Consider the following 24062-nt stretch of genomic DNA (forward strand, 5'->3'; position numbering starts at 1 on the left):
GATAAAAAATTGGCTTAAAGGAAGAAAGCAGAGGGTAGTTGCGGAAGGAAAGTATTCTGCCTGGAGGTCAGTGATTAGTGGAATGCCGCAGGGATCTGTCCTGGGACCCCTGCTATTTGTGATTTTTATAAATGACCTAGATGTAGAGGCGGAAGGATGGGTGAGTAAGTTTGCGGACGACACGAAGATTGGAGGAGTTGTGGATGGAGCTGTAGGTTGTCAAAGGTTACAAGAGGATATAGACAGGCTGCAGAGTTGGGCAGAAAAATGGCAGATGGAGTTCAATCCGGACAAGTGTGAGGTGATGCATTTTGGAAGAACAAACCAGAAGACTGAGTACAGGATTAATGGTTAGTTACTTAAGAGTGTGGATGAACAAAGGGACCTTGGGGTTCAAATCCATACATCCCTCAAGGTGGCTGCACTGGTTGATAGGGTAGTTAAGAAAGCCTATGGGATGCTAGGCTTCATTAACAGGGGGATTGAGTTCAAGAGTAGAGAGGTCATGTTGCAACTCTACAAATCTCTGGTGAGACCGCACTTAGAGTATTGTGTTCAATTCTGGTCACCTCATTATAGGAAGGATGTGGAAGCTATGCAGAGGGTGCAGAGGAGATTTACCAGGATGTTGCCTGGTTTGGAGAACAAGTCATATGAAGTAAGGTTAGCAGAGCTGGGACTTTTCTCTTTGGAGCATCGAAGAATGAGAGGGGACTTGATAGAGGTCTACAAGATTATGAGAGGCATAGATAGGGTGGATAGTCAGTACCTGTTTCCCAGGGCACCAATAGCAAACACCAGAGGGCATATGTACAAAATTAAGGGAGGGAAGTTTAGGGGAGACACCAGGGGTAAGTTTTTTACACAGAGGGTTGTGAGTGCCTGGGATGACTTGCCAGGGATGATGGTGGAGGCTAAAACATTAGGGGTATTTAAGAGCCTCTTGTACAGGCACATGGATGAAAGAAAAATGGAGGGTTATGGGGTAGTGTGGGTTTAGTACTTTTTTTTAAGGATTATATGGGTCGGCACAACTTGGAGGGCTGAAGGGCCTGTACTGTGCTATAGTGTTCTATGGTGTATGTATCCTGCTCTTGGTTTAATGAGTCTCTGTAAAACATGTCAGCTTTAAATTATATAATACCACAAGGTATAGGAACAGAATTTAGCCATTTGGACTATAAGTCTGCTCTGGCATTCTATCATGGCTGCTTTATTACCCCTCTCAACTCTGTTCTCCTGCCTTCTCCCTGTAACCTTTGACACCCTGTCTAATCAAGAACCTATCAATCTCCACTTTAACTATATCAAATGACACGGTGATGAATTCCATAGATTTACTATACTCTGGTTATACTCCTCATCTCTGTTCTAAATGAACATCCCACTCTTCTGAGGCTGTTGCCTCTGGTTTTAGATTCCCCTACTATTGGAAACATCCTCTCCACATCTACTGAATCTACATTTTTCCATATTTAATAGATTTCAATGAGATCTCCCCACTCCTCCATTCTTCTAAGCTCAAAATCATTAAACACCTGCAAGTTAACCCTAAGGGAATCCTGCACAAGGTCTCTCAAGTCTCTTTGCACCTCTGATTTTTGCATATTCTTCCTGTTTAGAAAATAGTATATGCCTTTATTTCTTCTACCAAAGTGCAAAATCCATCTTCCACTTCTTTGCCCATTCTCCCAATCTGTAAGTCCTTCGGTAGTGTGGTAAACTATGTATACCAGTCTGGACACGCCCCTCAGCTGACTGCTCCTGTGGCTCCTCCCACACATCCCTGTATAAAGGCGATTGGGGCACTGCTCCTTCCTCAGTCTTCGAGATGTCGTGCTCCCTTTTTGCTGCTAATAAAAGCCTATCATTCACTTCCTGTCTCTGAGAGTTATTGATGGTGCATCAGGTAGACAATCTTCTACCTGTGCTGGTATATTTTCTGTAATACTGTGGGATCTTATCTTGTTTAGCAGTTTCATTAGAGGCACCTTGTCAGAGGCCTTCTCAAAATTGCAGTAAACACCATCCACTGACTCTCCTTTGTCTATCCTGCCTGTTACTTCCTCAAAGAATTCCAACAAATTTATCAGGCAAGATCTCCCTTTAAGGAAACCATGCTAACTTGGCCTATTTTATCATGTGCTTCCAAGTAGCCTGGAAGTTCATCCTTAATAATGGACTCCAACATCTTTCTATCTACAAAAGTCAGGCTAACTGCCCTATAATTTCCTTGTATCTGTCTCCCTTCCTTCTTGAAAAGTGGAGTGACATTTACAGTTTTGCAATCCTCCGGACACATTCCAGAATCTAGTGTTTCTTGAAAGATCACTACTAATCCAGAATCTCTTCAGCTAGCCACCTCTTTCGGAACTCTGGGTCCATCTGCTCCAGGCGACTTATCTACCTTTAGACCTTTCAGCTTGCTAAGCACATTCTCCTTAGTAAAAGTAACTACACTCTCTTTTGATCCTGATACTCTTGTATTTTTGGCATACTGCCAGTGTCTTCCACAGTGAAGACGGACACATAATACTTATGTTTGTTTACCATTTCTTTATCCCTCATTACTACTTCTCTGACCTCATTTTCCAATGGTCCAGTTTTGTATTTCTTTTACTCTTTAAATAGCTGAAATTAAAAAATGGTGTCCTTTTATATTATTGGATAGCTTACATTCAGATTTCATCTTGTCACTCATCAGTCCTGTACACATCACCATTTTTGACTTGATCCCATGTTACACTTCAACTCATCCTACACTTACTGTAATTTTGCCTTATCATCTCCCTGACCTTCCTCATGGACTTGCTACACACTACCTCCACTTGTATACCAACTACCCCGTCCTCAGCCCTATCATTCAAATTCCCACCCCCCGCCAAATTAGTTTAAACCCTCCCCAGCAGCTCTTGCAAATCTGCCTGCAAAGATATTGGTCCCCCAAGGGTTCAGATGTAACCCATCCCTTTTTTTATGGGGTACACCATCTCTGGAAGAGATCCCAGTAATCCAAAAATCTGAAACCATGCCCCCACACCAATTCCTCTGTCAAGCATTTTTCTGCCAAATCTTCTTATTCTTACCCTGACTGGCATGATGCTTTCAGTAATCCATCCTGAAGGTCCTGCTTTTCAGCTCTTTTATTTAACTCCCTATATTCTCTCTTCAGGACTTTTTCTTAGTTGTGCCGTTGGTACCAATATGTATCACAGCTTCCGCCTGCTCACCTTCCCCCTTTAGAATGCTATAGTCCTGTTCTGAGTCATCCCTGACCGTGGCACCTGGGAAGCAACATACCATCCAGGTGTCTCTGACATCCATGGAGTCTCCTATTTTCTGCTCTAAATATGGAATCCCATATCACAGCTGCACATCTCTTCTGCCATCCCTTCCCTGAGCCACAGAGCTGGACTCGTTGCCAGAGATCTGATCACTGTGGCTTCTCCTGGTAGGTTCTCTCTCCCACCACCACAACAGCTTCCAAAATGGGATACTTATTATTGATGGAAATGGCCACAGAGGTGCTCTGCACTGGCTGCCTATTCCCTTTACTTCTGAAAGTTATCTAGGTACTTCCCTCCAGCAACTCTGGGGTGACTAACTCCCTGTAGCGCCTACCTATCAACTCCTCATTCTCCCATACTAGCTGAAAGCCATTGAGCTGCAGCTTCAGTACCTTAACACGGTCTCTAAGGAGCTGTGTCTCAATGTACCTCATGCAGATACAGTCATTAAGGAGACTGGATCTCTCCCAGAGTTCCCAAATCTCATACAAATAAAATACCACTTGCTCTAGGCAGGGGTGTCAAACTCATTTTAGGTCACGGGCCGGATTGAGCAAAATGCAGCTTCATGCGGGCCGGATCAGTTGGACGTGTGCGAACGCAGCTTTCGTTGCCTCCGTTTTTTCAGCCTGCTCTCATGTGTCTCAGTCTCTGCGATAACTACAAAGTGTTTCACTTTACAAATTCCGTTTCTTATGAAGAAGACTGCCGAGCAAGACTGCCGAATAAACACTAAAAACCCTGAAAACCTGGTACCTGAATAAACTCAGCATTAGCCATATCATACGCCATAGGCGCTTCGATTACTGGGGCCAGCTTTAATAGTAATTAGATATTATCTCGCGGGCCAAAGATAATTCCACCGCGGGCCGGATTTGGCCCGCGGGCCTTGAGTTTGACATATATGCTCTAGAGCCATTCTCACTGCACTAGCTATGTAATGATAGGCAAAAAAAGAAAATAAACTAGAAACTTAGAGCCTCTGTCTTTGTCTGTTTTTGCCCAAGTCTCATGAACCAAAGCCAGACCACTCTTAACACTGCTCTGCTTATATCTAGTTTCTTTTTATTAGCCTTTGGTGAGTGCTGAAGAGATCGTTATGATTGAGGCCCATAGAAAGTCCTAATAGGTCTCAAGATCTTTTTCAAACCTTGCTTACTGCAGCGAAACAAGCGACTGCTCACAAATGCTGTGGACACTCACCACCTAACGCCCCTGCCAGGCTGCAAATAAAATCAGAAGAATATCGCTGGGACTGGTAGTGTTGCGTCCCAAAGAGAAAATGGATAGGGGGGTGTCTTTTTGCAAGCGAAGGAGGCTGAGGAGTGTCTTATAGAAGTTTATGAAATAGTGAGAGGCACAGCTAAAGTGGATGGTCATAGTCCTTTTTCCCCAGGGTAGCAAAATCTGGAACTAGGAACTTAGATTGAAGGTAAGAGAACACATTTTTCCACACAGCATGTGATGGGAGAGTGGAATGTGCTGCCAGAGGGAGTAGTAGAGGTGGGTATTATCCGACATTAGTTGGATTCACGGATAGGAAGGATTTAGAAGGATCTGGGCCAAATGCAGGTAAGTAGGACTTGTTAAGTATTTTGTTTGGCATGGGTGAATTGGGCTGAAGAGTCCATTTCCACGCAGCACAACTCTGACTCCATCACTCTGCGACCCAGAAACATATGTTTAAGCTTGCAAATACATTTAAGTTAGAAAAATTGTGCTCACCTTTTAATATAGACTAGCAGTTTGTAAAATTCTGTTTAAGTCATCTGGCTTGTTCATTGCACTAGGGCGGAGTTGCTGCCCCACTCTGGTCCAGTAGTTTGGTTTATGCTTGCTACACAGTACATAAACTTCAGCTGCACTGAACATGCATTTCAAGCATATCGTCTTTCTCCACAACATTTGTCTGATTGCATTTATCTATCCAATCTATTTATCTTGCCATCAATTGAATATTTCAATCGAATTCATGAGCATATATACAAAATAGTCTGATCTGAAATCATCGTTGTGCTGAATCTCAACTTCCATTGACCTTGAGCATTGTTCTTTCCTTTGAGTTCAAGGTCACAAAATTCACAGTTATGAATATGATTTAATGCAAGTACAGCAAAATATTGAATGTATATTGATTAATGTACTTACATCATATGACATATACCTTGAAAAATATTGAGTTTCTGAGCTAGATAAAAATCACCAATTATAATATGTACCTTCATCTTTATGTACTTAATGTTATGAGGTCCTATGCATAGGTTCTCAGAAGCATTGTTCAGAAGCCAAAGTTTTTTCATGCTTATTATGAAGTTATTTCAGCACAGGGATTATACTGTGTACAATAATGGAAAACAAAATCATTGCAATTTAATAAAATGTTGGTAAAATGAATGCTGGAAATATTACATTGAATCCTAATCTATTGTTTTGCAGCTTTGAATGATGCAGTCATGTGAACACTGCATGACAAAAATACAATCAAGGTAAGCTATTCAGTATGAAATTCATATATTATATTCAGAAAGACTGTATTGGCAGATAATGAATTACTAGGTGTAACACAATAAGTATTGTGTAGCAATAACATTTTTGTTACAATAAAATATTTAATGCAGAACAGATCTTCCATTTTACTGAGCTCATATTGCAAAAAAGTATGTATTTAATAGATTCATCATATTACATTTGGTATTTTTCTCTAAGTGTTTCAAGTGAGAGAAATGGAATTTTAGTTCCATCGTTCATAGGTATGATATTGAATAGTCATTGAATGATGGATTTGGTATACCACAGCAGATGGCCTTTTGGCCCATTGTGACCATGTCAACTGAAAAAAAAATTATTTCAGAATGCATGAAGTTTGGTGGTGTTATGGATAGTGTAGTAAATTGTCATAAGTTACATCAGGACATGGACAGCATGCAGAGCTAGACAGAAAAGTATGAAGTGATATCCCTTGTAAGGTTGAACTTGAAGCCAGAATACATACCGTAGATGTCGGATTATAAGCCGCTACTTTTTTCCCACATTTTGAACAGCTTTGAACACTGCGGCCTTTACTACGGTGCGGCTAATGCATGAATTTTTTTCATGCCGCCAAAAACATTTTGCCTCGTAACAGTAGACCAATAAAATTGATGAGTAGTTCACAGAGGTCCAATGAAATTGTACGATAAATCAAGCGCACTTTCACAATTAAATTATTGTAAATCAGTCATTTGTACTCACCCTCATCAACATGGAAAACACTCGAAGAAAAGCATTGTGCTGCCTTTATGGCAGTTATTTAGTTTATAATATTTTCGCTTAGTAATTCATTTGTTAGTAATTTCTAAGTTAGAAGTGTTTTAACTATATTTGTTTTCTGTACTACATCCTGGGATGCTATGACGTCACACCCGGTTTCGCCGCGTCTTGTGGGAAATACCGGTTTGCGATAAACGGGAAGGTGGGGGGCGAGCGGCATTAGATCTGAGCGAACGCTGCTTTTAAGTTAAAGGCGATCAATAACTTTTCCTGGTAGGCTGCAGTATATATATTTTTTACCAGTCGTTAGGAGATATTGGAATGTTGTTCAGTAAAAAAGTATACGCAACGTAATTTGTGTTACCGATACGTATGTATATTTAAAAGTAGCCACGTTACAGGCACGGTTCGAAAAAAAGCATTTGCAATATGTATTTGTTTATGTTACCATATGGATTTAATTAAAAGTTAAAAAATCCTCACGTGTAATATCTTTCTGTGTAAATATCTCATATTACAACGTGGGACACCTGCGGCCGAAAATCCGGTGCGGCCTAAAATCCGGTGCGGCCTGTACAAGTACAAAATTGATTTTCTTTCTAAAATTAGAGCCAGCGGCTTTTAATCAGGTGCGCTCTGTAGTGCAAAATCTACGGTAATTAATAGCAGAATTCTTAGCAATCTGCAGGAGCAGAGGGATCTTGGAGTCAAAGTCCATATATCCCTCTAAGTTGCTGTGCAAGTTGTTAGGATGGTTAAGAAAATGTATGGTGCGTTGGCATGATTAACTTATTTCCACTTGGCATGATTAACTTATTATTATTTAATTATTTATGGTTTTATATTGCTATATTTCTACACTATACTTGGTTGGTGCAGCTGTAACAAAACCCAATTTCCCTCAGGATCAATAAAGTATGTCTGTCTGTCTGTTAGGGCACTGAGTTCAAGAGCTGTGGGGTAATGTTGCAGCTCTATAAAACCCTGGTTAGACAAGACTTGGAATATTGTGTTGAGTTCCGGTCACCTCACAGGAAGAATGTGGAAGCATTAGAGATGGTATGGAGGGGATTTAGCAGTCTGCTGCCTGGATTAGAGAAAATGTCTTATGAGGAACAATTGAGTGAGCTAGAACCTTTCTCTTTGGAGCAAAGGAGGATGAGAGACAAATTACTGGAGATGTATAAGATTATTAGAGACATATAGACAGAGTGGACAGCCAGCACATTATTTCCAGGGTGGAAGTGGCGAATACCAGAGGACATCCTTTTAAAGTGAGTGGAAGAAAGTTTAGGGGAGATGTCAGAGATGTTTTTTTACACAGAGATTAATAAATGCCTGGAATACACAGCCAAGTATGGTGATGGAAGCAAATATACTGTATTAGGGACATTTAAGAAGCTCTTAGATAGGTGTATGGATGAAAGAAAAATAGAAGGTGTTGGGCTGTGTAGGAGGAAAGGATTAGATCCATTGAGGAGTAGGTTAAAAGGTTGGCACATTATGAGCTGAAGGGCATGTACTATGCTGTATTCTATATATTATTTCATTTGAACTAATCCCATTCTAGATCTGAAGCCTTTTGTATTGTGGTACTTTAAGTGCTTCTGAAGATACTTTTGAAATGTAATGTGAGTTTCTGCTTCTTTCTTCAGAGAGTGAGTTTAAAATCCCTCTTCATTTTTTAAATGATTTTTTTCTTTAATCCTTTCACACATACATTTCCGCTGCACCTTCACCAGGTATTTCATAATTTTAAACACGTTAAAATTATGCATTATGTTGTTGTAAGTAAAGCATTATGTTGTTAAGTGCCATGCGCAAGACCTACAGTCATTTCAAAACAGAAATTGATGTTTTCCAACATATCCAACTCTGCAGTCCAGCAATTAACAAAAGAATTTGAACACTGAAAAAAGGAAAACTGTTCAGTTTTGCTTATTTTGTGAAGCTGTTTGGTTAGCTTCAGTCCAAATAGGATTACATCTTTCTTACTCTTGTTCCTGTCTTGCACTTTCTCACAGTATCAACAAAGCAATAACCTTTCTAAGTATCTGATTTGCAATCACAATATTCAATATGAACTCAATGTCCACCGGTTGCAATACTTTACCTAGTGAATCAACCTAGCAGTTAGATGTTCGAAAATGTTAGCTTACTCTTTTTCTTTGTCGTTAATCTGTTGTTCACGAAATATAAAGGGAAATTAACGAGTGCACCGCAATAATTTATAATTTCCTGGTTTCCTTGACTGCGTAAGTCCAGGGAAGACAACTTCCAGCCCCACCAAGCTCATAAGATTGAAGCGCCAGTGCCCCAAAATAATAGACAATACACCGCATGTGATTAAAAGATTATTTTTATAATACCTAATTTGACTATAGGGTTATTAAAGAAAAGAGCAGAAAAAAAAGAAAAGAGCCCGCTTTGATGAAACAGTCTAACGTGCACAAGTTGGAGCTCACAGTTTCTCCATATTCACCGATCCTCAATCAATTTCACCCTTGGCTTCGTCGAATCACAGTCCCGCTCCAGGTCGAATCCTACGACCTCTTCTCCCCAGCGTCTTCTCTCTTCATCTCCTCTCGAACAAAGCCACAAGCCCAACCTCAGTGTCCCTCACCAGAGAAACCTCCCCTTATTCAACCATCCTAATTGGATGGCACACATTTCTCTTCATCTCTTATCATCAGCAGTAACTCAAACAAGCTGAAAATAAGCTGCTGTTACCAAACTGCGAAAATGAAATGCTGACGACATAATAGTGAAACTATGAACCAGGACATTACATTTCTTTATTTGTTTATTTATTTTATTTAGTGATACAACAAGCAGCAGGCCCTTCTGGCCCATCGACCCGCATTGCCCAGCAACCCACCTATTTAACCACAGGACAATCACAGGACAATTTACAATGACATAAGAACATAAGAACATAAGAGATAGGAGCAGGAGTAAGCCAATCGGCCCCTCAAGCCTGCTCCTCCATTCAACAAGATCATGGCTGATCCAATCTTAACTCCAGTTTTCACCGAATCCCACAAGGCAACAGTGCCAACCAACAGGGCACCATGCCGCCCATTTTATTTTATTATTCATCCCGCCCAAATCCATGTGATCACCCGGGGAAAAAAAACCGAGTTGCCAATTGAGGAGAAAAAATCTGGAAAATTCCTCTCTGACCCATCCAGGCTATCGAAAACTGGTCTAGGAGATCACATGGCTGATCTAAACCTAGCCTCATGTCCACTTACCTGCTCGCTCACCGTATCCCCTAATGCCATTTTTATCCAGGAAAATGTCTATCTCCATTTTGAATTTATTGAGTGTAGTAGCTTCCACAGCTCTCTGGGGCAGTAAATTCCACAGCCCCACTACCCTCTGAGTGAAGAAATTTCTCCGCATCTCAGTCCTGGAACGGCATCCCCTTATTTTAAGATTATGCCCCCTAGTCCTAGTTTCACCCATCATTGGGAACATTCTCCCCGCATCCACCCGATCAAGCCCCTTCACAATCTTATATGTTTCAATAAGATCGCCTCTCATTCTTCAGAACTCCAATGAGTAGAGTCCCAATCTACTCAACCTCTCATCATACATCAACCCACCCATCCCCGGAATTAACCTAGTGAACCTTCTCTGCACTGCCTCGAGAGCCAGTATGTCCTTTCTTAAATATGGGCACCAGAACTGCACGCAGTACTCCAGGTGTGGTCTCACCAATACCCGGTACAACTGCAGTAAGACCTCCCTGTTCTTATACTCCATCCCCCTAGCAATAAAAGCCAGCATTCCATTGGTCTTCTTGACCACCTGCTGCACTTGCATACTAACTTTTTGTGTTTCCTGCACCAGGACCCCCAGATCCCTTTGCACAGAAGCACTTTCCAGTTTCTCTCCATTTAGATAATAACTTGCTCTATTATTTTTCCTGCCAAAGTGCAAGACCTCACACTTGTCAGTATTATATTTCATCTGCCAAATGTCTGCCCAATCACTCAGCCTATCTATGTCCCCCTGCAGGGTTTCAATGTCCTCTGCACTCATTACACTCCCTCCCATCTTTGTGTCATCAGCAAACTTCGATACGTTGCACTTAGTCCCTTTCTCCAAATCATTAATATAGATTGTAAAGAGTTGGGGTCCCAACACCGACCCCTGCGGAACACCACTAGTCACCAACTGCCAGTCTGAGAATAAACCATTTATCCCAACTCTCTGTTTTCTGTTAGAAAGCCAATCCTCCACCCATGCCAGAATATTATCCCCAATCCCATGATTTTTTACTTTAAGTAATAATCTTTGGTGTGGCACCTTGTCAAATGCCTTTTGGAAGTCCAAATACACCACATCCGCTGGTTCCCCTTTATCTACCCTATATGTTATGTCCTCAAAGAACTCCAACAAATTTGTCAAACATGACTTCGCTTTTGTAAAGCCATGCTGACTTTGTCCTATTAAGCTATGTTTATCCAAATGCCCTGTTACTGTTTCCTTAATTATCGATTCCAACATTTTGCCAACCACAGATGTTAGGCTAACTGGCCTATAATTCCCAGCCTTCTGTCTATTGCCCTTTTTAAATAAAGGAGTTACATTAGCATTTTTCCAATCTGCCGGGACCATTGCCGAGTCCAGCGAGTTTTGAAAAATTATCACTAATGCATCCACAATCCCGACCGCCACTTCCCTTAAGACCCTAGGATGCAAGCCATCCGGTCCAGGGGATTTATCCACCTTCAGTCCCATTAATTTATCAAATACCATTTCCTTGGTGATTTGAATCGTAGTTAGCTTCTCTCCCCCTAGAGCCCCCTGTTATCCAGTGTTGGGATATTTTGAGTGTCCTCTACTGTAAAAACTGATATAAAATATTTGTTCAGCGTTTCCGCCATCTCCATGTCCCCTACCATTAATTTCCCGGTCTCACCTTCTAGGGGACCAACATTTACTTTAGCCACCCTTTTTCCTTTTATGTAACTATAAAAACTCTTACTATCTGCTTTTATGTTTTTCGCCAATTTACTTTCATAATCTATCTTCCCCTTCTTAATCAATCTTTTTGTTATTTGCTGCTGATCTTTAAAAGCTTCTCGATCTTCAATCTTCCCACTAGATTTAGCTACCTTATATAACTTTCTTTTTAGTCGTATACTTTGCTTTATTTCTTTATTTAGCCACGGATAACTATTTTTTCTTTTATACCCTTTTTTCTTCAGTGGAATATATTTTTCTTGATAGTTGTAAAATAACTCCTTAAATATACACCACTGATCAAGTACCGATCTACCCTTTAATCTATTTTCCCAATCCATCTTAAGCAATTCCACTCTCATACCATCATAGTCTCCTTTATTTAAGCTCAGTACGCTTGTTTGAGATCCATCCCTCTCATCCTCTAATTGAATATGGAATTCGACCATGTTATGGTCACTCATTCCAAGGGGATCCTTTACTAGGACATTTTTTATTAGTCCTGTCTCATTACACAGGACCAGATCTAAGACTGCTTGCCCCCTTGTCGGCTCAGTAACGTATTGTTCAAGGAACCCATCCCGAATACACTCAATAAACTCTTCTTCAAGGCTGCCGTGTCCGACTTGTTTAGTCCAGTCAATATGAAAGTTAAAATCCCCCATAATTATAGCTATTCCCTTATTACAAGCCCCAACTATTTCCTGACTTATGCTCCGACCAACTGAGTTACAGCTGTTTGGAGGCTTATAGACTACTCCCACCACTGCTTTTTTCCCTTTATTATTTCTTATTTCTACCCAAATTGTTTCGTTATCCTGATCCTTTGAGCCAATATCATTTCGCTTTATTGCAGTGATTTCTTGCTTTATTAACATAGCCACCCCACCTCCTTTTCCTTCTTGCCTGTCTCTCCTAATTGTCGAATACCCTTGTATGTTTAATTCCCAGTCCTGGTCACCCGGGACTGTATGACCTATTAATCAACTACCTAATATGTCTTTGGACAATGGGAGGAAACTGGAGCATCCAGAGAAAACCCATGGGGTCATGGAGAGAATATACAGACTCCTTTGGACAGCAGTGGGGACATGATTGTACCACTATCAACCACATTAATTTTCAACATATTACTTTTTTGGAATATGATGTATGCTTATTTGACCAATCATTGGAGCTGACTACGAAGAATAAGATTTGGAAGGGGTTTTATTTCTTTCAACAGATCAATGGTTTAATAAATAGTTTGTGGAGAAGAATAAATGAGATCTTTACTGCAACATGTGGATTGATTCTATCCTGACAAACGATTTGTATGGCATGGATCAATGTGACAAGATTGAAACATGATGACATGTTCAGGGAGGAAATTGAACTCTCATAGTACATAAAGAACTGTATTATATATTTGTAGTCCATTGATTTAGAATACAATGATCGTTGTAGATTAAAATTCTTTTAATAAAACCTAAAGATATTGTAAAGGAAATCAATTATAGAACAAACAATATGATGACTGAACATTTCTCAATTAAATCGGACTAAAATGACCTTTGTATTGATGTCATTTATAAATGCACTGAGCCTTAACTATAATGGTTTCTTTGTTAAAGCTCAGGTTTTGTGAAGGTCATGGATGTGACACTGGTGCAATAGTCGAAGAAGTATGCTTAAGAACCGTGTCATCTTTCAAATTAGTTGCTGAATGTTTTCCAGCGGATATTCAGCTGGTGTAAAGAGGCTGCATGCTTGCCTGTAATCAGCTTCCGGACTTCAGAAAATCATGGAAATATATTGATAAGATGAGAACATGATTTTCCTCAGAAGTCACTTCCTGTGTTTTGAATTTTTTTTCTGGAATGGGCTGTAATGACGGCCATTGCTGGACTGCTCATGTTATTCCAGGAATTCAGTTAGTCTCTTGTGCATGTGTGTTTGTTTGGTGCCAGCATAAAATCTATAGTGAGTGATGTTACTCCTCATGCTGCAGTCTTTTCTGAGCATTGCAGGGGAACTCTAGCCTGAGAATGAGCATCATTGGTCACTGCCAGGACAACTAGGGAGTGCCAGGTGTGAGAACCATTCAACCTGTATTTTTAGCCTTATGACATCCCTCATCAAGAGGGTACTGTTCAACTCCTGGTTACGTCCAAGTCACAGTCCCCAACTTACCAATTCAGCATCCCCACACCCGACAATCCGATCTACTGTCTCCCAGTTTCCTCACCCTCACACATCTGATTCCGATCTACTGTCTCCCAGTTTCCTCACCCTCGCAAGTCATCTAAAGGGCCAATCACTGCTTCCCAACATCTTCCTTGCATGGTGGGGGGATAGGGTCAGTCATTGCTTCTCAATACTCTCCGAACAACCCCTTCCCTCAACCCACCCCTGCACAGGCTGAATTGTCATTTTACTGGAACGGGTGGGAGGAGGGGGAAGGTGGAGATTTCATGCTTTTGCTTCTGCTTGTGCTTTGGGATTCTGACATTTCTGTCATTCGTTCTTTGAATCGCTTGTGTTTGTGTGTGTGTGTGTTGCTGAAAGTGATGAAAATATTCAGGTATGGACAGAAAACTGAAGTAATATGCATGCTAAGTCAGAATGAAAATCAGATTATCACTGACCTAGATAACATAACATTTGTTGTTCTATGTTAGTAGTACAATGCAAAGATGTAAAATTATTATAAATTACAAAAATAGATAGTACAAAAAAGGAATAATGTGTTAGTGTTCATGGGTGAATGGACCATTCTGAAATCTAATGGTGGGGTGGAAGTATCAGTTCCCAAACGCTGTGTCTTCAGACTCTTCTACCTCCCCTGTGATGGTAGTAACAAGAAGAGTGGATGTCCCGAGTGGTGAAGGTCCTTAGAATTACCACATTCTTGAGGCACTACTTCTTGAAGATACCCTCATGGTGGAGAGGGTTGTGCCCAGAAAAGAGCTAGCTAAGTCCATAATCCTCTTCAGACTCTTGCAATCCTGTGCATCAGAACCTCTATACTAGGCTGTGATGTTATCAGTCGGATCTATAGAAGTTTATATAAGTCTTTGGTGGTATACTGAATGTCCTCAAACTCCCAACAAAGTGGTGTTGTTGCTGTGCCTTTTTCATGATTGCAGGATTTGATGAGAAAGAGGAAAATCACTAACTTCTGACACTCAATGGAGTTATTGTCACTGAGTCTTTCACTATGAGCATCCTGGAGGTTACTGTTAACATCAATTCAAACAACCAGGTTAAAGTCTGTGGCTACAGGAGTACCTCAGAGCCATGATCTCATCTTCTAATCCCTTAAAGCCATTACACTATCTGTAAAATCCACATCAGGAGTATGATAGAATATTCATACTTTGTCTGAATGAATGCATCTCTAGCAATACTCAAAAGCTTGATTGTCAATTAGTTTTCTCGATTTACACTTCCATCAACACACTCTCAAAGCATTCACACCCTCAGTCACCGGCAGTCCACAGCTGCAGGGTGTCCCATCTGCAAAATGCACTGCAGTTGTTTGTTTAGTGGACTCGAGAGCAGCTCCCAAACCCTTGCTCTTTACCACCAAGGACAAGACTATGAAGTGCATAATGGCATTAGCTGCATGCTTTCCTCGGTCAGACTTAAAAAATCTATAGGTCACGAACTTGGAATTCCTTGCCAGTACTGTAGTGGACTGCCTTCAGCAGAAGGACTGTGCCAATTATGAATGTGGTTGATATCAGTTTCTCAATAATGTTCAAGGCTGGGCAGTAAGTTATGTCTTTGCTAGCAATGTAAACATTCTGCAAATTAATAAAAATCCATTCTGTTTTATTCAGCTTCAACAGTTGTGATCTCAAGGGTACACACAATCTGTTCAGAAATCAGTGGAATTTAACACTTATCTATCTTAAGATAACACCAAAAAATACCAAGGAGAAAATGAAATAATTTCGGGGTGAATGGAAATTTGATTTATCTTTTGTATTTTTCACAAGCATAAATGAATAACTATTTTACTTTGTAGCAGCTTGCAAGTTATTAAATGTGAACCAACCTTTCTAGAACTCATTGAAATGCATGTTAATTTATCAAAAAGAGTGTTAACAATTCAGGTTGACAAACTTTCATCAAGATCAGTTCTAAAAAAGTTATTGACCTGAAATATTAATTCTTAATTTCTTTGCCACAGATGCTATAAAATCTTCTGAGTATCTCTAGAATCTTCTCTTTTTTTCAGGGCCAGTGACACGGCACTGGTCTTGGACATTGTGGGGAAATCTGCAACGTACATTTAATGTCCTGTTAATGTTGATTCAACATTACAATTTTCAATACTATTACTATGGCTTTTGCATAAATAACTCCACAATGACATTCAAGTGACTATTTCTGACTTTGAAGAGATAAATTTGCAGATAGGCATGACAGAAATTAGAAATTAACCCTATTTCAGCAAGACTAGATTATTTATTGGATTTTTTCCATTGGTTACTGGTTACTGTACCCATGAAGTCATACTTTTTAGTAGCTGGATACTTATGTAAACTATAGAATTGTTCCTCCTCCTCTCAACTCTTGAGCAGTTTCTGCCTTACAGCCCAGGGCACTGGAATTCTCTCTTAATGACCTCTCAAAATGTGGGATTGAGCTTTCAGTTAAGATGGTGCTACTGAACGTGTGCAACAGCTTCTGGTAGTCAGAAAAATAAGAAATCCAACTAAAAACATCACTAAAAATACCTTTTCTGTGGTAAATTTTGTTAAATTAACACCACAAACAGTGAGGGGGCGAGTAATGGCAGAGGCAAGTTCAGAGAATATTCCAAGATGGTGTGTTGCAAAATCATTGCATTTGGAATTCTGATGCTCATACAGCTGGTGCAGGAGCAAGGCTGGTTGCTCTGGTGTTGAAAGCAGAAGTCGGGGCCTGGGTGGAGAAGTTTCGCTGCTTGTTCAACTGGCCGGGTGTGAGGTTGTATAGTACTGGGCACCAAGCTGATTTGAAGAATTTGAAAGTGGCTTTGGGCTGGGCAGCGAAATTGGAGTGAATTACTGGGCAATGTGGTCAGGGCAAAGAAGCTTTCCTCTGAAGCTGGGTCCTAGCGTGAGGTAAAATTCACTGTTCAGACGTCGGCCCAGATTGGAAGCGAGGTCCGATTTTGTTCGCTCTCTGTGATCTTCACTCCTCTCTCCAGGGTGCAGAGCCTTTTGCTGTTCCATTGTTGGGTCAATTTAAATGCCCCCCCCCCCCCCCCGATAGACTGAGAAGACAGAGTCTTGGGATCCGGGATGAGAGCTAATTTCGATCGTTCTCTGCAATGGTCATTTCCATGTTGTAATGTGATGAGCTGATAAGTGAGGTTTTGGGCCTCTTCCAGGGTGCTGCAGGGTTTGGATCTGAGGACTCAATTTTGGTTCAGAATGCTGTTGTTCGCTTTAGTTGTTTGCATGATTTGTTTTTTTTAATTTCCCTTGCACATCAAGTGTTGGGCTTTATTTTTTAATTTGTATTTTAATTGGATTCTTTCAGGTTTCATGCTTTGTGGCTACCTGTGAACAAGCAATTCTCAAGGTTGTGTTTATAAATTTATATATTTTTAAATAATAAATCAATCTTGAAATCTTGAAATCCACCCAGCTCTCCTCCTTTAGAATCTCTAAAAAACCTTTTGTTACCCACACAATTAACAGTTTTATGCCAGTTTTTGTCTTCATACGTATCAAGATTCAAAGATTCAAAAACTTTATTGTCATTCTAACCGTATTCAGCTCTGCAGGGCAGAATGAGACAGCGTTTCCCAAGAGCAGTGCAATCCTAACATAACAAACACAACACTAAATAATAAACATAACAATAAATAGTAAAACTCAACAGCCACATCTCAGTTAAAAACAAGTGTCCACTGCAAGTTAAAAGTGTCCAAAGCAGAGTCAGGTAGAGCAGCTATTTAGCAGTCTGACTGCCTGTGGGAGGAAGCTGTTTAGTAGCCTTGTGGTTTTAGTTTTGATGTTCCTGTAACGTTTACCTGATGGCAGAAGAACAAACAGTTCATGGAGAGGGTGTGAGGAGTCTTAAATGATGTACTATGTCTTCTGGATGCCTCAGAATTAAGCTAAGCTTATCATGTGCAACCAGATATTAGTGTTAACTATTTTAATTCCCTTTCTTCTCAGGTATCATCAAACATGTCACCTACACGAGTTTAATTGGCTTTGAAATTAAAGAAAAGTAACTGGAGATGTTGTACATCTAAAACAAAAAACAGCAAATGCTAGAAATACTCAGCAAGTGAGACTGCAGCTGTGGCAAGAGAAATATTTCAGGTTGAATTCCCTTTATCAGAACTGGGAGGGAGACAAAAGAAGCTTGTTTAGCTTCATAGTGGTTGAGGAAGGGCTCTGTCCTGATTGGATAAAACATAAGATATAAACAAGGCTATATGTTCACTGAGTGAATAAAAGCAAAAATATGAATGAAACAGCAGAGATACAAGAATGTACGATTTGAAAAATACTGAGCAAAACAGGCTCGTTGTATACACCACTCCCAGGAGTAAAGAAAACCAAAAAAAAAAGAATGGTGGCAGGGTTAGAGGGGTTTTGGGGAACAAACTAGCTAAATCAGTATCTCAGATCAATGACTGATACAGAAACAAAGGAAGTTACCTAAAATTCGGGAATTCAGTATTAAATCCAGAAGGCCACAGATTGCCCAGACAGAAGTTGAAGTTCTATTCCTCAAGCTTGCTTTGGGTGTCATTGTAACAATACACAAGGCCAGACAGCAATGGTTGTTATCTAGTGGCCTGAGTCCATCATGGATGAGAAATTAGTGGGCAATGTGGGAGCTGGTAATTGTGTGAGATGTCATAAAGGTGTTTTAAAAGTTGGGTTTCGGAATCTGAATCTGTGTTGTCTTAAACCTATGAAGTTGGACTTTTTTTTTTAACTGCATTGGTCTCACTATAAAATCCCTTCAGAGTGCTTTAGGTGCTGCATCTTTTGCAAGGAAGTATTCTGTTCAGTTACCAGGGGGTGGCTGTACCTGGAAAATGCAACTATAGAATTCACCTAAGCTGTGGAAAGAATAGGTGAAGGATTGAGTAGCTAAACCCAATCTTTTTCATCAGCCCGTTGATGTTGTAAATCTAAGATGATGGTGATATTTCTCCAGAAGCGATTTACTAAATCAATTTATGCCAGCAAATTGGCCGTTTAAGGACAGTTGCTTCTTTTGTCAATGCTTGTTGTATTTCTTATCAGTGTTGAATACTGGGAATGCAATGGTGCCACTTGGATTCAAGATTATTTTACCAGAGGAGAAAGCCACTGTGCTTAAATGAGTTTCTGTACTTTCATGGTGCCAAGGGCATACAAAAACTCTTCCTTGGTCAATAAATAGGCACAATATAGAAGTCAGTGGAATTGAACTTTGGAAGCAGAGTAGAATACATGGAACTGTTCCATAATTCAATTAGCACTCCCAATTGGGGATGCATTCCGTGGCAACTTTGTTGATTGCACTTTCCAGAACTGCCCATGTTATGTATCCAGTTTTTTCCAGGTGGTAAAAAAAGTTATGCTTTTCCTATGCAAGCTATAAATTAATTTATTCCTGAACCTTAATCTTATTGCTGTGAGGTTATTTCTCAATTCACCACTCAAATTGCCAGTGAAATAATTAAACACTGTATAAGAAGGTCCCACAAACCTTGAAGGAGGAACTGAGTATCAGTAATCAGTGTTCATTTCTGAGATATGACATTGATTAGCAATGGTGATAGTGAGTTGTTTGTTTTCCTACAGTGTTTCAATTATGTGGAAAAGGAGCTCTGACAACATTGTTGGGCAGAGAGTCCAAGGTACCAGCGGTGATAAAGGACTGTTTTATTTTTGTCCGTCAACACAATCATTTCATTATCATATTTGTGTTTATTGTCATATAAAAGTTTTATCTGCCAATCTCATCCTGGTATACACTTACTCTGAACTCCCCATTGACTAAAACATAAATATTATATCATTCAGATTAAGTTAAAAATAAAACTACTGTTAATTAATAACAACTAAAATCTGTCAGCGCATAGAGTGAGGGTGGATGTTTGGTTGTATGTTGGGTGCCTGAAGATGCTGGAGCTGGCACATATAGTGAAGTTGTAGGGAACTGGAGATTCCCGTCTTCCACCAAGTGGAGCCACCTGCTTGCTGAGCCACTAGTGACAATGCCTCACGTAGCAGAAAACCCAACGGAGTTGGCACCTGGAAGCATCATAGGGAAGGGGCATGCATTAACAAGTACCAGCTTTAATATTATAAATATTATACAATTATACTGATTCTTTGCTTTGGTTAGTTGATCTCGGGTCCACACAAGTATATTTCAGCTCAGTTAAAGTAACCCCTTGTTGACTGGCTGGTATGCAAATTTATTATTTCTGATTTTAAAATTTGCTGTTTAATCCTATGCAAATTCCTTCAAAGGTCAAAGAAAAGCTAAACAAGCCTGTCATAATATTCAAAAATTGTTCCTCAGTTGTTTCCTATTAACATTAATAGGCGGTCCCTTGAGGTTGAGCATAACTTGCTTCTGCTCTGGTATGTGATGCTGTTGTGACCAGTGTGAGATCGGCTGCAGATGCTGCTTGGGAATGTGAATGGGTGAGTAATTTGCGAAGGTGCTTGGTGTTCCTCTGTTGCTTTTCGTGGATTTTTGCATAACCTGATGAAACTTGAGGATCTCAGTGCCACATTCCAGGAGCTTCATTTCTGCTTTCCTTTTGGATCTGTCAAAGGAAAAAGATCCCCACAGTGAAGTGCAGATGTTATGCTTTTTCACACATTGAGATCATTCTTGGAGAATTTGCTCTGTCCACCTGTTAACAGAATGCATATTTCAGGAATGTGCTGTGAGGAATATAAATCAAGTGGCCTTCTAACTGGCTGAATGTAATTATGGCTTCAAGCATGGAGATGTTGGCTTGAGAGAGGACACTTTTGATAATTTGCCTATCCTACAATTGGTTAGGAAGATTGGTGGAAACAGTATAGGTGATTTCTATCCAGTGCTGTTACGTGCCTCCATTAGGTAAAATTTCTCAAGCATATACAGAAAAGCAGGGGTCAGTTCTGCTCAATATACACTGAAGACTCTTTCTCTAAATGGAGTGAGGCTCTAATGATGCAGTGGAATTAATTGTGAATTTTATCATGAATGTCTCCCTTCAGTGAGAAGTTTCCCTTGCAATATATAAAGTAGTGAATGTCTTCTAGGTTCATGTCAGAGACCTTTATTGCTGGGTATTAGTTTTGTGTAGGGGAGCAGGTTGTTTTGTAGATGATAATGTATAAGGCTTGTTCTGTCATATATTTCAGTGGATGAATCAACTGAAGGTTTCTGAACATGCATGTTGGGAAGAATCATCCGTGTATGACAACTCAATGACAGTGGTCACTCCCTGATTTTGACTTTGGTTCTGGAGAGGAGGCAATAGAGGTTGAACGTTTTCTCATCCACCCAGTAGATTATCAGTCGGACTGTAGACATTGTCTGATTTTTGGGAACTCATTTTGCTGTGTATTTTCAACTTGTGAATCATCTGGGTTATGAACAGATCACAGGAACAAAATCCTGCTGAAACCAGGGAAGAAACTGTACTCAGCTGAAATTTGACAAGAATAATTTAAATATCTTCTGCATCAGATTTCCTCTCTTCAACTGTTTCCAATCGCAGCCCGTCCTTCTGTGCCCGAATCTAGAAGAACAACCTTCTTTTTGGACCTGTCATTTTCATAAATTGACCCACATCCTGTCAGCCCATGTCAGTGAACTTTGAAATTGACCAGTTCTTCAATTGTGCTTTTCAATGGGAAGCTGAATTCCTGCTGCCCAAGAATAGAGTGGAAATTCACTTCCCGTATATTCTATACCTCATTATGATCAAAACCATAGAAGACCTATTAATGACTGCAGAGTAAATAGCATCTTCTTTACAGTATTTCTCCAAATTATTTGTCATCACATTATTTGAAAAACTATTAGATTTATATTTCAAATTTTCCTTGTACGTAGCAGCTGATATTCAAATTCAGTTGAAAAATAACTAATGTTAAAATGTTTTGCCAAAATACTGTTTTGTTTTTTGTACTTTGGTCTCATTCACACTTCAGGTTAATTTGTTGTGAGACATTCTTCCCTTCTGCACAGACCATCCAATGTGATTCATGTCCAATAAGATATTGACCAGGTGGGCCTTCGTCATGTCCACTTAAGTTGGCCACAGTAGCCAGAGAGTGCAATTGAAAACTTCAAATCAATATTTAAAAGGACACTGGTACTTTTAAAATACAATCGACAAAATGAGAAATTAACTGTGAAGATTGGTAGTCCAGTACTTTGACAAACATTATATTGCAACTTAATTTACACACAACTCTAAAGGATGCTTGGATAAGTACATGGATAGGGAAGGTTTGAAAGGAATTGGGCCAAATGCTGGCAAAAGGGATTAGTTAAGATGGATGTTTCGGACAGCATGGAGACCTAAGGTCAGTTTCTGTGCTGTATGACTCTAATTCGGTTATCAGCAGAATTACAAAAAAATTCTTTTTTAACTAGGAATGTGGATTGCATGGCTCAGGAGAATTTCTAGTCATCTACCTTGCATAAAGAATTATCTAGAGTTGTTCAGTGGGTTTGTCGTTAGATATTTTAACTACCCTGATCAGGTCAGTTACAACATGTTAAGATATGAGTCAAAATTAAAACAGGATATATGAAAAGGAAATACAAATTTTAATTAGTATGTAGGAAGCAATGTACTAACTGGGAGGATGAGATTTAAGTAGAGATATAAAAAATAATTTTAAATATATTGTTTAAAATCTGCATTATTAATTTTTTTCCTAGGAGGGAGGCTTCACATTTTTAAAGGACTGGTTTCTAAACTAGCAGGTTGTCACCCAAACTTCATTTCTTTAATTTTTTTGTTGTGTAGATTCCTTTAGTAAAGTTTGAAAAATCATTAGTTATGGGGAAGAAGGGTGCTATTGACAAGAACTTCCTATGCAGACTTTTTATTGCCACTGTTTGCTCTATGATTTTCCTAGATTTTATTAGCTGGCAATATCAGGACCTACATCTTAGTTCTCTTAAATTGCATTATCTTTCATGACTGCTTAGCAATCTTTGCTTCTCTGCCTTCTCCTTCTAATTTGCTTCCATGTCATATCTTCTGATTTCTAATAGATCAGTTTGGGTTCCATCGAGTTACATATCTTTACCGGCATTTAAATTCTGCAATATGCATAGGAAGTTTGTGACATAACCTTGAAAGCTTTGAGGAAATGGTGAAGGAGTAAGCAAAGGTCATACCTACGCAGATTTCCTTCATTTGAAGTCAAATAAATGTAAGTCAAGAAATGTCATTTACAAAAAAAAAACAAGAATGTAATGAAGTTTACTTCGTAAAGTTAAATCAGGAATATCTTACATATGTCTTTTTTATTTTTGTCACATAAGCTTGCCTTATCCAAAGATTTTGAATATGGTGAGCAATTAACACATGTAACATGAAGTTGTACATTCATCAAATTACTCTGGTAGTTTCACATTTGGTATAATGCACCTCCCAGTGTGCAAAGAATGGCAGAGGCTTGAAGAGTTTTTATCGTCATCTTGTAAGTTTCCATGAATAAAATTTTAAGCTTACATAAAGCTCCTCATTTTCATCAACAGGGTAGCATCTCCCCAAATTTTACCCCTCATCAGATTCAAATTTATTTATTATCAAAACAAACGGTGAAATATGTCATTTGAATTAACAAACAACATAACCTAGGAGTGTGGTGGGGGCAGAATGCAAGTGTTGCCACATATTGTGGTGCCAATGCTTGCCAGGACAACACAGAACACAACAAAAGAGGACATAACAACAACAAAATAAGCTCTGTTTACCCTTCCACCCATCCACACACAAACAGAGTCCTCCAACTCGAAGACAACATTCCAGGCTCCAGGATTTAGCCACCAGGTTCCAACTTCCAGCCTACTGATTGACCTTTAGGCTCCGACCTTTGTTATTGACCCTTGGACTAGCCAATAATGGGACCTCGATTGCTGGGTGTGCGCTGTAGCACATTGACTGGCCCATGTGCCTCTTGCTAGCATTGTCTCCTGCTTGCTGGTCTTTGAGCATAGATGTTCTTCACAGCCCATCTACATCGATGGACTTGGAATGCAGAGGAGAGTCCTGGACTGCAGTTATCCTTAATCATGTGTCCATGTCGTTGGACTTTGAACCTGGAGCAGTTGCCTCACTTTTAACTCTGCCACATCTCTGTCCATAAACCCTTGTCTGACCTCTATTTCCCACATCACTGTCCCTAAGTCCTAATCTAATCTTAAACCCCCCTCTCTTCCCCCCCAAACCATCCCTACAAGCCTGAGTCACAATCTCAACAGAGACTACAGCTTGGTGCCATCCTGAAAAAAACGGTAATTTGCAGTGCCAGAGACTCAAGTTAAATCTTGACTTCGGGTGCTGTCTGTGTGGAGTTTACAAATTGT

General features: G+C 39.8%; 1 protein-coding gene across 2 annotated transcripts in view; it reads left to right on the top strand.

Annotated features, from left to right (window-relative positions):
• pcdh15b (protocadherin-related 15b) overlaps positions 1-24062 on the top strand; it is a 1734278-nt gene that overhangs the window by 610776 nt on the left and 1099440 nt on the right. For both annotated transcript variants that reach the window (XM_073027317.1, XM_073027316.1), the window contains exon 4: positions 5724-5773. The gene's annotated coding sequence lies outside the window, so the exon portion shown is untranslated. The remainder of the gene's footprint in view (positions 1-5723; positions 5774-24062) is intronic.

This window comes from Hemitrygon akajei, chromosome 23 (assembly GCF_048418815.1).
Source record: "Hemitrygon akajei chromosome 23, sHemAka1.3, whole genome shotgun sequence".
Taxonomy (NCBI): domain Eukaryota; kingdom Metazoa; phylum Chordata; class Chondrichthyes; order Myliobatiformes; family Dasyatidae; genus Hemitrygon; species Hemitrygon akajei.